Genomic DNA, 17,198 nt, shown 5'->3' with positions numbered 1-17,198 from the left:
ATCTGTCCTAGGAGAATCTTTCTTGTAGTTGTTTTCTATTTTGTGTGAGGAAATTTGCAAGCTGAATGCTACATTAACATACATTTAATGTGGCCATGAGATGACATGTAAAACACTGACTTCCCCTTCCCTTCCAAATATTGAAATAGAAAAATCTATTCAAATTACAACTTTCAGGTTTTCTGGCAAATGACATCATGCAGCAATTTAAGGGTGGACTTGGTGAAGCAATGATACAGCTTTATCATCTCACTTTTCTCTCAGTATAAGCAAACCAGGTTTTGCAGCTGAAAGTTTTGAGTGATTCTGAGTCCAATTTTTTTTTTCAGTAAAGAAAATAACAGTGGAATTATGATGATTTGAAGCTACAAAGTAAATAATGTCTATCTTGTAGAGCCCTGTTCTGTACCACCCGACTTTCAGAAACAACCATTTCATAAAAGCCCCATCTACTTTTGTTTTAATTTACAATTACTGAAATTTTAATAAGGATTTTGCAGCAATATCAGGCATCACATGATGCCAGGGATGAATTATAACTTTATTGCAGCCCACACTGACAGCCAACTCATAAAAATGAAAGACATTTTATATCATAACATCTCATAGGCCATTCAGAATGTTAATAGCTTACTTCATCTTTTTTTAGCATAATGAGGCAGACAGTATAACAATATTCAACGTGAAAATGAAGATTAAGAAAATTTGAATTGAGGCAGGAAAGCAACATTTAACAGGATTCAGACAACATTCAGATTAAAAGTTTCAATTAAAACACTGTTAGCAAGATTTTTATCACAAAAGCAAAGCTTTGCCACCAAGACCTATCACTATTTTGAAGAATATTTATCTGTAGACACACTTAGCTCTTCAACCTCTATTTCTAAAATGTTCCAAAGTTTCTTACCCAGTTCAGCAATGCAAGATTCATTGGCTCAGATAGAACTATAAAAGGTGATTAAATTAAAATACTTGCAAAAGATACCTTATAGACACATAACCAAAATAATATTTATCTTTGTGAAAACCATTCTTTAATCAAATAGCCTTAAACTTCTACACATTTTAAAATTCTGTAGTTTACCTTTGGATTGAGATTAATCAAAAGACAGTTGAGGGTATGTGAATTTTTTTAAAATGTATATATGATTTATAAATATAAATTTATATAAATACAAAATATATTACATAATACATTATAATATTATATATATTATGCATTTTCTACTTCCATATATATGGAATTAAAAATACAAAAACCATGAAGAATGAATGAAACAAAGTGAGATACTCATAGTAGCATATAAAACTTGAAACTGGTTATCCACCTTTGTAAAACTGTATAGCAATACCAAAATAGGGTACTTTTAGTTGTCTGTATCTTTGTACAGAATTGAGAAATTCATTTTTATCATCTTTCTATGAATTTGAAGTATCAATACAGAACATTTTTACTTAGTTGGGGTGCCCAAACTGCCAGAATGAAGCAGACAGAGAAAGCAGTCAAGGCTAGCCACAGATGGAGATAAATGGGTTTCGCATTCTGAAGCTGAATACAAATTGAGGAAGGTAAAAGTGTTAGGGACAGATTAGCTGTGTCTAATAGACTTCTAATACCAATGATATAATAAGTAAAGAGAATGATAATGTGGCATTTTTGAGTGTTGTCATATTTCTTGTGTGGCTTATTTATGATGTCAGAAGAAACCAAGATACTAGAAAATACAATAATGTTATTTCACATTTTAAAACTAAGATTTATTATCATCTAATTAAATTTGTTCCTCATTTTTCAAGGTGTTAGAATAGTATCAATTCCCTTTAATGAGTGCTATGTCATCATTAGTCATTTGAGATTTTCCAGAAACTTGTCTATTTAGTAACATTACTTAAAATTTTTTTCATTCTTCTTATTTGGATGGATTTTTTTCTTTCATGTTCAGATGACTGCAGGGTTTCTTGACGAATTTTTAAAATTTTTCTGACTTATGCTAACTGCACATTTGTTTTCATGTATTACCTAACTGTAAGAAATCTTCAGAAAACAGTTTGCATTTTCATTCAGTGATTCAATTACCATGAACTCTTAGGGGTAATTAAAAATTTTATGATGGTACTATTACAGAGCTACTTTTAAATAGATTTAACACTTTGTTGAATTCTTCGAATTTAACACATTATGTTAATTTTTTCTTGGAAAATCTCCCTATATCCATCCATTATATTTAATATTTATTCCATTAATGCATTATAAAGTCTTTTATGCATAACTTCTGACCACGAATAAAAGGAATAATTGCTCCCACTTTCTTTCCTTTTCATTATTGCCCTAGCTTCATATACTATGATACACATTGTATTTTGGATCCTAATCTTAGGAAATCAAAGTCCATCCTTCCTTTTTAGAGATGGTGACCTCTAAACTTTATCTTTTTATACAGTACTTTTGTTTTTTGTTTGTTTTTTTATGTTCTAAATGTGATAGGTTTACTTTATTTTACTCTGATGCAAAACCAAAGATTCCACTGCCACACAGAGGCCAATATATTACAAGGTCATGAAAAAGTGGTGTGGGACATGCAGGACGTGATGGACAACTGGAGGGTTGGGTCACCTCCTTTGTTACATGACACTGCACCATCTCTGAGGAAAACATTTAAAACAACACTGCAGAACTGAACTGAAATGTGGCACAAACATGACCATTTCTGGGCATGCCTTCAAGCACCTCCCTTAGGATGGGCTCAATATCTAGCCCTCAGTGTGGGAAGGATTACATTTCTTTGGAACATTAAAAGTTCACACTTTTGAAATTTCACAGAATTTTAAGCCAAAACATAGTGGGTTTATTTCTCTTCACCTCCAGGGACAAAGCTGATGCTTTACTCAAAACCACATTAAGCTTCTAGCTCAAATCCCAGCCCGACCTTATGCCCTCCTGCATTAAAGTTCTTTCCATTGATTATTGTGGACAGAGTCGGTTTCACTCCTGGTCGGAAAGGGTCTGAGAATAACCCAGTCCAATCAGACTGGCATTATTTACTTTAGCAGACAGAGAAGTTCTACAACCCAGCTTGTACTTAGCAGCAATGCCAAAATGGCTGTTGGTACTGCTGGCCATCCACGCGAGGTTTATTGATGTTTCAATCTTCTCATTCACTTTCCGGTAGACTGACCCTCCAAATTCAGTGCCATCGTTCACCTGAGTGTGCAGCTGGAAGTCTAAGGCCTTGTAACCCAGGGAGAAATTATTCTGAGACAGTTTGGATTTGACTGTGTCAAAACTCATCTGATGGCCAGCAAGCCAACCTTCAAAGGCCAACACAGCCCAGCCAAAGATGGTTGGTTCAGAAAAATGTATATCAAAGTTACTGCCAAGACTGAAACAATCCCATTTATAGGAGGCCTTCAATTTCCCACTCTTCTTTCCTGTGTTCAGTACAAATATGGTACCAAAAGAGTCAGTTTCAACCCTTCAGCCAACTTATTCTCCAAAGAGATTTCTGTCCCAAGAGTACTGTCTGTGTTCTACCTTTGGGTGAAGGTCAGTCCATAGTCACAGATCTTGTATTTGGTCTCTAGGTTGCCTGATTCTTTCCCTGTATCAGTGTGTAAGCATGACCAGATGTAGAAAATTCCACTCCACTACATGACTTGGTTCTCAGATCTATTTTGACCATGCCAAACCCATACCCTTTGTTGAAGACATCCTTGGCAGCCTTTCCTAGGTCACAGTAAGTCAGTGTGTTATACATATCTCTGACTGGAGGTCCTGTCCACTCTGTCAGGAGGGCCTATCCACTCCCTACACAGTAAGTTTTAAGTGATATCTACTGTTGTTAAAGAATATATCTTTGAAATCAATGCAATTTACTGTTCACTCTCACAAGGACAATGACAACATATATTTTCCAAAGTTTTAAAATGAGAGACATCAGCCTCCTTTGCCGGCCCTACTTGCCCTTGTTGATACCTGAATAAGTAACTTAATATTTTTGAACATTAACTTGTCTTAGACATAAAATGGGTATATCCTTTTTGTTTTACTTTGGTAAATAAGTAGGAGAGATTGATCTATTTTCCCTTTTCTTTCTTGTCAAATTGGAGCAGTTTTAAAAATTGCTAAATTTCAAAAGAGTAAAATAACTTTCAGGAATGCTGTGGATCAAATCAAGGAGGGAAGATGCAAAGAAGGGGCACTGCAACCATTTAAGTAAAACAGTCAGAAATAATAGATGTCAAGTTTGGCCCAGAAAAGCACACAATATGGTGGCTAAAGAATGGGTTTTAGAGTCATACTAACATAGATCTGAATCAAATTTACATTGTGGCTTTTTTTTAATATAAATTTATTTATTTATTTATTTATTTATTTATTTATTTATTTATTTATTTATTTATTTTTGGCTGAGTTGGGTCTTCGTTGCTGCGTGCGGGCTTTCTCTAGTTGCAGCAAGCTAGGGCTACTCTTCGTTGTGGTGCGCAGGCTTCTCATTGAGGTGGCTTCTCTTGTTGCGGAGCACAGGCTCTAAGTGTGTGGGCTTCAGTAGTTGTGGCTCACAGGCTCTAGAGTGCAGGCTCAGCAGCTGTGGTGCACGGGCTTATTTGCTCTGCAGCATGTGGGATCTTCCCAGACAAGGACTTAAACCTGTGTCCCCTGCATTGACAGGCGGATTCTTAACCACGGTGCCACCAGGGAAGCCCTACATTGTGGCTTTTGACACATTACCTCTTACCTCCTTGTGTCTGGTTTGTTTTGTTTTGTTTTGATAAATAAAATAGGGATAATAAAATCTGCTTCTGAATGCGGGTATAAGAATTAAATAAAATCATGGAGGCGAAGTGATCAGCACAGTACCTAGCAAATAACTATTTGTATTTTTATGTACTAGACTCGATTTACTTGAGACTTAATGACAAGATGGCATGAAACAAAGAAAACCTACCCTGGCAGTACAACTCAAAAGTGACCTTTCTGGGCTTCCCTGGTGGCGCAGTGATTGAGAGTCCGCCTGCCGATGCAGGGGACACGGCTTCATGCCCCGGTCCGGGAAGATCCCACATGCCGCGGAGCGGCTGGGCCCGTGACCCATGGCCGCTGAGCCTGCGCGTCCGGAGCCTGTGCTCCGCAACGGGAGAGGCCACAACAGTGAGAGGCCCGCGTAGCACAAAAAAAACCCAAAAAACAAAAATCAAAAAGTGATCTGTTTCAGAATATTTTAGTAAAGTTTTGCACCAGATTTGAGACTTCATTTATGTAAAGTTCAAGCAGCTCCTCTAAGAAATAGCTCAAACCAACCCTTGTGAAAAATGTCCCTTTCTGGACGAAACTGCTTTTGAAGATGATGAATGTAAAACTGTCTAGGTGTGCAAATCTAGATGTGCAGTTTTCTAATGCAGCTGTAGAATTAATCTGATAAAATAACATTATAAATCACTACAAATGTACACTGTGCGGCTTCTAAAAATTAAGTTGGCATTCTTGTCTGAGTTGTGAAAATTATGTATTATGGCTTAGATTGTGTCAAGTAAACAGTTCTGGTGGAGTAGGGGAAAGAAAGACATAAATCGAATCTTTCTGACTAATGATTTAAATAAAGGGATAATTTGATTTAATTCGTATCTCACTGATTCTAACTCTAGTCAACTTCCCATTAGCTGTGAGTGGAGATGCATAAAGCAAACAATTCAAATAGTTTAGGAACTGATATGGCAAGTGATGTTATGTCAGTCAAAGAACATCTAGCCTCTGCTCAATGAAAAGAGATTGGCTACTCACTGGAAATCATGAGCTAACTTAAGTGGTATTCAAGAGATATATCCACAGGTAATGACAAATTAGACTTATCATTTGGATGAGTGAGTCATAGACTGAATTATGGAAAGAAGATAGCTTGGTTAACTTATGAAATAAAAATGAAAAGAAAAAGAAAAGAACTCACAGATATATAATCTAGACAAAACTCTCTGGCAGCACCCTGGCTGGCCAAACTCATTGGCATTAGATCCAGCCCAAATTTAGCTTGAATCTCTATACAGTCACTTATTAGCTGTGCTATGTTTAGCAAGTCACTTAACATCTCTGAGCCTCGTCTTGGTCATCAGTAAATAAGAATAACAACACTTCATCTGCATTGTTGTAAAAAGTATTCAGGTAAAATATGCGAAGCATATTAGCAAAAAGTAAGTACTCCATAAATGGTAGCTATTCTTACAAATTGATGATGGTGATGATTACCCCTTGCCTACAAACTGCCCATTTTTGAGAGCCCTTAAGATTCTTTTCTCTCGGGAGGCTGCCCTTTATGTTTGTTTTAACTGGATTTCACTTATGTATAAATGAATGGAAGTAGAAAATAATATAAATTTGAATTTATACAATCATATTTCCACCCCTACCCCAGCCCCCACTCAGGTTGGTATTATGAAAAGATAGGAAGCTGATGCAGAAGCCGTCGCATTTATTCTAATCAAGCCTGGTCAAGAATGGAGAAACCAAACCTCTTTGGTTATCTTCTAAAAAATTACAGAATTAAATGAAAACAGTTATACATGACAAGGTTTCACCAGTTTATAATTACAAAGCAAGGCCATATTATTTGGTAGTCCTGAAATTACAACAACTCAGAATCCCATCCCACTACTCTGCAGCAGTTTGTTCTTTAGTCTTACTTCCCCAAATACTTTCTAGATACCTCAGAGTAGGCTTATACATTCTACATATCTGTTATGATGCCCCTTACAGCTCAACCGTCCATTTGGCTGGCTCCACTGCTGACCAACTCCCGGTTCTTGAAGCACTTACATATGTGCTACAACATCTGGGATGACTTTGTTCTCTATGAGAGACAAACACTTTCCTTAATTCTCAACAGTGACAGCTGAGACAATGCTGCAATATTTAAACAAGTTTACAAAAGTTCAAGAATAAAAGAAGAAATATTAGTGCAGTGCAGATAGTGAAGTGCTGCTAGATGTGACCAGGACACAAACACACAAATTTAGACCCAGGCCCATACTTAACAGTTTCCAATAGGCTGTCACCTGCCTGGTTTCCTGAGTGCGGCCCTGAAGCACAAAGTGAATTACTTTTTGCAAAATGTCATATTCTTTTCTAACTGCCCTTATTCCAAGGGCAATAACCACAAAATTCAGAGAGGAAAACACCTCATGGCCAGAGCCCCAGATAATCTTTCCAGTCCTCATTTCTTGTCTCCTCTTGAAAGAAAGATTTATGCTCAGTATTTCCAAAGCTCTCAGAGGACACCCATCTCCACGTCCTGAGGTGAACCTACTTGATGAGTATCCATGGAATAATTCCAGCACATACAATTGCAGGATATTGTATCCTAAAGCTGGGTACTCAGACAATTCTAGGACACCAGCTGACTGGTCCAGGTTGAGCTTCTGTGACCCAGCCCAATCTCCTTTTTACTATTTTTCCACTGCTATGGGGTGAAAATCAGGCTTGCGTACCTTTTTTTTGCAATCTCTGTGGCACCTGTTGCCAATCTAATAAAAGACTTGCTGTACAAGATAAAATACAAACATTCCCACCAAGATTAAGTGAAAATGTTCAGAGATGGTAAAATCTAAATCCTTACATAAAAAAGAAACCATTAGCTGACCACAAAGCAGAATATATGCATAGTCAGACTCCCATTCATATGTACTAATCAGAATACTTGTCTTCCTGGTCTTAAAATTTCTATTCACCGGTTTCTCATTTTTAACACTGATTTTTAGGAGGAAAGTTTCCATTTCTTTTGAAATCCAGGGATAATCTGTCAAAATTTCTTAATAATCTACATTAAAACTTTTGACATTCACTAACACCAAAAAAGTTTGTTAAAAATAAAAGAATTCTTTTTTAAGTTAATTCATGCTTTTCTCAGGGACAATTGGTGGATACTTGCTTTACATTTGCTTAATTAAATGACCATAGTTTTGCAGTTTTTTCATTAAAAAGGAAATCCTCAAAGGTAAATTCATGTTACAACCTCTTTAAGACAGAAAACTGCCCAGAGCTTTGAAATTACTGTCTTCCATGAAGGTTTCAGGAATTAAAAAAAAAAAAGTAATATGCTTTTAAGAGTCTTCATAAAAATATGATATTCATTACAATCATTTGCTTTTCAAAGGGTAGAACCTTTGAAATGGCATAGCCTCCAGGTAGCTGCACTCCACAAGCTCATGGCTTACCCCAAACTAAGTATTCTTAACAGAAGTGGAAAACAGGGTCTTTTACTTGCTGCAAACTGGGGAACGCAGTCCTACTCCAGGGCTAAGGGCTTGAGAACAGAGCATTAGTGTGATCATGTTCCACTTTCTCTATCTGTTGGGAATCCCTAGAGCAGACACAACTTGCAAAATCTTATGCAGTTGCTTTGAATCAGGAAAGCAGAGGTGTAATTGTGCTATCGTTTATGTTACTGGGGATCACTTTAACTTCTTATTTCCCCAAAGCCAGAGGTTCTTACTTGTAATGAAGTCTATTTATTAATTATGTCAATTTATAATTGTTCTGTTAAGTGGTTTATCAATACTCAACCTTGTGTTGTTTGGGAATCAAAATGATTACCTTTTTTAAAAGTCAAATTCTGAGTCATAGATATTAACCCAGAGTTCACAACTAGAGACAGATGATGAGAGAAGACGAATAGGAGGGAGAATCCAATTTACCAGCTAACTGTCATAGACATTCACCATTACAATAAATGTGAGGTACAAGAAGAAAAGCCTAACTGAAAACAACCAAATGTACATCAAGAGAAGAATAAGCAAATAGTAGTATATTCATACAATGGAATACTGTGCAGCAATAAAAAAGAACAAAGTACCTATAACACAGAAATATAGATGAATTTCAAAAACATATAGAGTGAAAGAAGTCAGACACAAAAGACTACATATGCTGTGGTTCCAATTGCATGAAGTTCAAGAACTGGCAGAACTAACCTTATACCTTCTATAACCTTGGTTATAGAAATCCAATCACTGCTTGCCTTAGGTTGGGGGAATAGTGACTGGAAAGGGGCATGAGGGAATTTAGTGAGATAGTGGAAATATTTCATGCCCTGATTAAGGTCCTAGCTAAGTAGGCATATACATCTTAGACGTATTTCACTCTATGAATGTAATACCTCAAAAAATAAAATAAAACTGAAGAGAGGTAAATAAGAGAAAAAATTTTCCATGCTAATCTGAAGAGGAGGTTTGCCTCCAAAGAAAAGAAGGCTGGGAGAGGTTTGATTTAAGCTAGAACAAAAATAAGGCTTGTGAGGAAAGAATAGATATCAGGGGAAAAAATGGTTTCTCTGGGGGTCAAAAGAGCAGAAATAGATAAAAATGATTGTGGTTCTTATGAATTCAGTGTATAGCAAAGTACTTTTATGAATCTATTTACAGAACTTAGCATGATGTGGTTTTCCAATCTGGCATAATGATTTTCAATCCTAAATCTCTTCTGCTCTAAGTACTGGATCTACTGTAATATTTAAACAAGTGCAAGAATAAGTAAAAAAAAAAATCATAAGAAGAAAGAAAGAAAGAAAAAGAAAGGTGGGAAGGAGGGAGGGAGGAAGAGAGGAGGGAGGGAGAAGGAAGGACGGAAGAAAGGAAGAAAGGAAGAAAGAAAGAAAAAGATATCTCCCTTGAAATACTCACTAAAATCTGAATTTGCAAACTGTACCAGTCAGGGTACTGGGGAAAAAATACATGATACACTTAAATGGGGATATTTGAATAGAGTAGAATGAATGAGCTATTTAAAACTTGTGGGTAGATACACCAAAAGGGATAATGCTGTATGTGCCCTGTAGCTGGTACTGTCTCTAGGCCTAAAGGGGCAGAGAGTAACAGACTTATCAAAACCTGGAGACAAAATGTCTGTGTGAACAGAGCCACCTTGAAGAACACTGATTTTCTTTTGAGGAAGACTCATCCTGTGACCACCCAGAAGAGAGAGAGATCTTTTATCTCCTTCCTTGCTCACCACTGATAATGATAACTGATAACCCAACTGGAAGTCAGAAGACAGGTGACCACATCAAGATGCTCCGTATCAAGAGATTCCTAAGCCACAGGAGTACAAGAGGAAACATGGAGCACATTCACACACTCCATTTGCTTCATTCTAATCTATTCACGACATGATCTGAAAGTGGAAGTGGGCTGTAAAATTGTGAGGTAGTCTACTTAGTATCACAGTGTTGTCTTTCTTATATATAATTCACACAAGCATGTAGAGTTTCCCTATTATAATTTTAAAAACAGAATACCTGAGAGTGAAGTTGGCTGAATTATACAACTAGCTTAGAGGTAACCACCAAAGAAGCAAAATAAATTTTAACTTTCATGTGCTATAACTTCTCCAGCGATACTTTAATACAACTATGTCAAACACTACTATCTTTCAACCATTGTTAGACTACTCATAATTCAAATCCTACATTAACATCTGTCAAAAGGATACAGCTGGGGACCCCTAGACTACAAGGGCGGGAGGAGAACACTAGTATAGAATGTGTCATTGCTATTCTTCCCATGTACTATTATTGTACCTGTGCATAGACCTCACAGATAACACCAAAGAGAACAAATACATATATTATTTTGAGGAGAAAACACTCCAAATACTCTATCATTTTTTAGGAAATATAGTATGTTCTTTTTATATATCACATGTTCTGATTATATGTGTTTGATTTTTATGGGTCTGTGCCAGTTTATTATGAAAATATATATGCATGTTTTATACATACATAAAACATATATAGAGGGAAAAAGAGAGTCAGAGAGACAGAGAATAAATGAAGAGAGAGATGAGAGAATGTAAATCTCCCGTACAACTCTACTCATCAGGACCAACCATGGGTCAGCTCCATGGAACAAAGATGTAAAACAAGATTAGTTGAAACAAGGTAGTTTATATCTCCTTCATGTTAAGCCCACACTGGTATGGCAGCCTGCTTCACAGAGTAATAAGAAACCAGATACTGTGATGGAGTTCTAGCCATGCTGCAAGGATCCAACCTTTTTTCCATGTTGCCCAAGAATGTTGCACCACCACATCCTTATTATAGCCAGAAAGAAAGAGAACATGGAAAGAAAAAGACACACTTGTTCCTTTCAAAGGCATAAATATGAAATTCCCATATCTCCTTCACTCTCTCATCCTTCTGGCCAAAATTTATTCACAGGGCCACACCTTTTTGCAAGGGAAGCAAGAAAATATAGTCTTTTTGAGGGGTGGCCACAAACTGAACTACAAAACAGGAAAACATGGATACTGAGGACAAGGAGCCAAAGTCACCTGGAGTGACTCAGCAGGTATTTGTCATGAAAATTGGTTCCTTGGTATTAGAAAGGAATGTCACAAGGGATTCATTCCCATGTTTACCTATATATACCCCACAAGAATTGTTGACAAAGCGCCAGATTATTCAGTGCTCAACTTACACATAAACACACAAATTAAGGTTAAACATCATATGGGTGCAAGATAAAATACTATGAACCAGAGAAGGAAATTATAAAGGAAAATCATGAGTGTGGACAAGACAAGCTAAGATAGAAAAAGGAAAGGAAGACAGAAACAAAGAGTAGGGAGAGGGGACAACACAAGGATTAACGAATGCAATCAAGCACTGCAGTATGGAAATGGGTATGATTTTATAAGTATCTTGTTTGTTTTTATTAAGGAAAGAGAAAGACATGAAAGCCAATGAAATGTACATGAATAAGTCTTTTACTATTGTGTGCAGCTAGGGCTCAGTTATGCTGGAGACACTGAAAGATATAAAACATGCCTATAATTTTGACCTTATAACTGTCTCCCTGAGGAATGAGAAAACTGTGTACTTTACTTATGATTCCCTGATTTTATTTACTGATTGAGGGTTGTACCTGGAAGAATCAACTTTCTGGCATTTCTTGCTTGCCAGGACAAATGCCCAGAGAATGCCCTCAGGCAGAAGGTGTTGAAGTAGAAAGCTTTTTGGAATATATAGGAACTGTCAACTGAAGGGGCAGGTGATTTCCAGGATGGTCTTAAGAGACATGAGGGGAAGATGAACAGCATCTGTTCCAGGAAGTGACCAAGATATACAAGATGTCTGCTCTTATGGTTCTTATAATGCATGAGAGTTGATGTACAATAAACAAGTAAAAAATTACATGAGAACAAAAGAAATATGCTATACGAATAAAAAAAGACTCATATGACAAAGAATGACTGGAGGATAGAATGAGGGAAAGAAAAGGGAACAAGGAGAAGCCAGATTAGGTATAGTTATCAAAGAAACTTTCTCTGAGAAGGAGGAATTTGAAATATGTTCTGCAAAAATCTGGAAACAGAACATTCCAAACAGAGCAAAATACAAGAACAAAGACTCAGAGGTAGGATCAATCTTGGCATGCTCAACAGTCAGAGAAAAGGGAGCAGAGTGAGGAGGTAGGGAGTGATAGGAGATGACATTGGAGAGGGGGTCAGATTACATGGATCCATAGATCATTGTAAGTAAAAAAATGTTATATCTCATTTACGTTTTTAAAATATCACTTCGGTTACTCTGTAGAATACGGATTTTATGGGGGCAAGAAGGAACGGAGTTATCACAATAAGTAGTCCAGACGAGACATGATGTTTGCTTAGACTAGACCAGTGGCACTGGAGGTGGAAAGAGGCAAGCAGATCAAGATACATTTTGGATCTTCAGTTCACTGAAGGTGTTGATAGACTGGAGTATAGAAGGTAAATGATATTCTACTCTTCATCACTGAAAGAGAGAAATATAGGGGGGGAAATGGAGTGTTGGGAGTTCAGTAGACTTAGTTCTTGACTTGACTTTGAACCTATCTAGTTGTTTCATTTTAGCTCAGCCGAACAGCTGCTTTAGGCTTCTGCTTTTTCATTTCTGAAGTGGTATCAATAATAGCATCCCTATGACAGAGTTTCTAAACTTAAAAACTATAGGGATAAAAAAGACTTGACAATTTCAATGTGCTATATAAATTTAAGGTATTATTTGGGATGTCTTAAGTTACTTTTAAAAAATTCTATGCTGTTATTTGCTGCTCTTTTATAACCTTTTATTTATGATAATTAATGTGATTAGTGTGCTAATTTTCTATAGCTGTGCCCTGGGGCAATCGTACAACAGCTGTAATTTTAAAAATTGGGCAAATAAGTAAATGTCAACCTGTAATAAAATCCAAATGAGTCCCTGATGAATGTTGATGGTGACGGGTAATTTACCTGATAAAATATTGTAACTGCCCAGTTACCTTGGAATAGCTGATTTCTCAAAGTAATTACCTTGTTCTGCATAGTGAAGTGCCGTCAGAGGGAATTTTAACACATATAATGGTGATTTTTAATTTGCTAATTTAAATATCATATTTATCAATGAAATGGTAGCATTTTAATTCAGATTATGTCCAAAGAGAGAAGTGCATATTACATAACTATAGAGTGCACTGTTATACAATGATAAGGCCCTCCCTTGGTCCCTTCCAGATGATTAGCACTGCTGTGACTCTACAATGGAGTTATAAGTAACTGGTACAGTACAAGAGGCCTGCTCATTTCTTACCTGTTTTTAACTACCATTTATTTTTTAAAAATCTTTCCTCCTGATAAAGAAAAAATCTTATTGGAGAAAGAGCTAAAAAGTAATTGGATACAGCCTCCCACCTGGAACCTGACCAAATCTTAAGTCTAAGACATATTTAAGCAGTCAATCTCTAACTTTCTGTTTTCTGAGAGTCATATGTTAGATTTCATAAGATCTGCAAGCAAACTATAGAATCATACTGACAGTATGGAGTTCTAACATTTGTCATGAAAGTGTTCACTGCTCATCAAATTTTTGACTTTTGGTTAGCTTTCTGTTTTGCTTTTCACAGCATAATTCTCACAGATACCATCAGTTCAAGAAATCCAGGAAAAAAAGAGCTTAAGATCCTGACTTGAAAATGAATTCAAGAATCACAAAGTAATTGCCTATAAAGATATAAAACATTAGCAGAATATGAAATAATTTTTTCAATTTAAAAATTAAAAAGGAGAAAAAGATTTGAACAAACACTTCACCAAAGAAGATATACAAATGGCCAATAAACACATGAAAAGATGATTAGTACTATATTTTTAATTTTTATTTTATTTATTTTTTTATGCAGCAGGTTCTTATTAGTTATCTATTTTATACATATTAGTGTATATATGTCAATCCCAATCTCCCAATTCATCACACCACCACCACCACCCCTGCCACTTTCCCCCCTTGGTGTCCATACATTTGTTCTCTACAACTGTGTCTCTATTTCTGCCCTGCAAACCGGTTCATCTGTACCATTTTTCTAGGTTCCACATATATGTGTTAATATACGATATTTGTTTTTCTCTTTCTGACTTACTTCACTCTGTACAACAGTCTCTACATCCATCCACATCCCTACAAATGACCCAATTTCGTTACTTTTTATGGCTGAGTAATAGTCCATTGTATGTATATACCACTTCTTTATCCATTCGTCTGTCGATGGACACTTAGGTTGCTTCCATGACCTGGCTATTGTAAACAGTGCTGCAATGAACATTGGGGTGCATGTGTCTCTTTGAATTATGATTTTCTCTGGGTATATGCCCAGTAGTGGGATTGCTGGGTCATATGGTAATTCTAGTATTATTATTCATTAGAGAAATGCAAATTAAAACCACAATGAGATGCCACTATACATATACCAAATTGACTAAACTTTAAAAATTAAACAAAATTGAAAGTGATAATGAGTAACAGAATTCTCCTACTTTGCTGGTGGGGATGCAAAATGATACAGCCCCTTAGAAAACTGTCTGGCAGTTTCTTATAACTTTAAACATACATTTACATGCAACCTAGAAATTCCTCTCCTAAGAATTTTCCCCAAAAGGTGGGGGTTGGAGAAGTCCATGTAAATATCCCTATGCAAATATTTATAGCATCATTACAATTCCCTAAAACAGGAAACAACACAAATGTACACCAATCAGCTAGCGATAAACAAACTGTGATACATAGATACAATAGATTGTTAACAATTATAAAAGGACAGACCTCAAATCCATGCAAGAACATGGATTACTCTTACAAAAGACACAAAGAGTGACAAACTATTTCATTCCAGTTACATGATAGTCTGGAAATGGCAAAAGTATAGAAACAGAAATCAGATCAGTGGTTGCCAGGACTTATAGGTAGCAGTTGGGGATTTAGTACATAAAGGAACTTATTGGGATGATGGAAATATTCTATATCTTGATTTTGATGGTGGTTACATGATTGTATACATTTGTCAATAATCACAGAACCATATACCTACAAAGGGTGAATTTTAATGAGTGTAGATCATGCACTAATAAATATGCTTTTTAAAAATTTATTAAAATGGTCTTATGACTAATTTTATGGCAATAATTTGAAAATCTAGAATAAATAGATAAATTTGAAGAAGAATACTACTTACTAAAATAGACACAGGAAAAACAGAAAATCTGTGTTTTCTGATATATATTCATGAAATTAAATATTTACTATATTCAGTTTTGGAATACTACATGCCAGAATTCACTTATAAACTTTTTTTTAAAGATTTAAGAAAATAATAATAATTGTAGTCTAACACTTACAGAAAATAGAAGCTGTGGAAACCCCTTCCAGCCCTTTTTATGAAGCTAACATTATCTTGGTAGAAAATCTGACAAGGTACTACATGAAGGAAAAGCACAATCCAGTCTTATCATAAAAATTGATGCAATGCAAAAATCCTACACAAATATTTTGCAAAACAGCCCCAGTAACATATAAATATTAAAAACAGCCTAAAAGATTTCTTTTTTATCCTGGAAATACAAGGATGTTTTAATATTCAAATATCAATAAATAAACTTTGAGTTTGATAATTGTACTGTGGTTATGGGGAGATGCCTTTGTTCTTAGAAAATCAAGCTAATTAGTTTATGGATAAAGGAGACAATATGGCAAATTACTCTTAAAAGATTCAGAAAGAAAGAGAAAGAAGGAAAATCATAAACAAATGGGCAAAATGTAAACATCTGGAAAATCTGAATGTATGGTAGTTTCTTTTCTTGCAACTTTCCTATTAGTTTGAAATATTATCCCCTTCTCCCAAATTTGCCAAAACTACATTTAAAAATCAATCGGTATAATTCACTAGTGAATGAAAAGACAAATCAAAGAGTTTTCTAAAATCTATGAAGAATGGCATAGATTAGAAATCAAAACCAATTAGAAATCAAAACCAATTTATGTAAAAGCTCAGCAAACTATAGTAGCTTTTTAATTTAATAAATGTCATCTTTAAAAATATGAGAAAAAATCTACAAGTGAAAATCCTTCTTAGTGTGAAATATTATTTTCCCTCCAAGATAAAAAGTGAGGCTAGATTAGTTACACTCATCACTTCCATTCCATTTCATCCTCTTTTATTCAAAATCACTGCAAAGACATGGAGTAAAAGAGTAAAGATTAGAAAGGGAAAAATGCCACTTTTGATTTCAGTCTATATGTTTGTGTTCATGTGATATCCAAGAGAATTTTCTACTAAATTATTAGAAATAACACAGTTAGTGTGGTTTCTGATACAAGGCCAACATTTAAATTTCTTTATACAACAAATAGAATACTAAAATGCGAAAATGATACTACTTAGAATAGATCAAAACATCAAATACCTTGGAATAAATCTAATCAAATATATGAAAGATCCCAAAAGACCTATATAGCATTATTGAGTAAAACTGAATCAAACCTAAATAAATGGAGAGATAAAATATGTTCCTATACGTAAAACCCAAATTTATATATGTGTTCATCTTCCTAAATTAATCCATTGACTACAACAGCAATCATACTTCCAGCAGGCTTATTTATTTTCAAATATTGACACATTAACTCTAAAATTTAGATGAAATTACAAAAGTCTAAGAGTAGCTAACATCTTAAAAAAGAATAATAAATTACTTATAGTACCAGATATCAAGGCCTATTTTATAAATACAGTAACAAAGAAAATAAAGGAGTATTCCAAGGGTGGATAGACCAATATGACAGAATGGAGTCCTGAAAAAGAACAACCTGGTTTTATGACAAAGCAGGCAATGCAGTGTAGGAGGGATGATCTTTTCAATAAAT

The 17,198-nt window shown here is 35.4% G+C and overlaps 1 pseudogene; it reads right to left on the bottom strand.

The window, feature by feature from the left end:
- Positions 1-2,897: 2,897 nt before the first annotated feature.
- LOC103080103 (voltage-dependent anion-selective channel protein 3 pseudogene) lies at positions 2,898-3,755 on the bottom strand (annotated as a pseudogene).
- Between the last annotated feature and the right edge of the window lie 13,443 nt (positions 3,756-17,198).

This window comes from Lipotes vexillifer, unplaced genomic scaffold, assembly GCF_000442215.2.
Source record: "Lipotes vexillifer unplaced genomic scaffold, Lipotes_vexillifer_v1.1 scaffold1052, whole genome shotgun sequence".
Taxonomy (NCBI): domain Eukaryota; kingdom Metazoa; phylum Chordata; class Mammalia; order Artiodactyla; family Lipotidae; genus Lipotes; species Lipotes vexillifer.
This window is presented reverse-complemented; position numbering and strand designations above follow the sequence as displayed.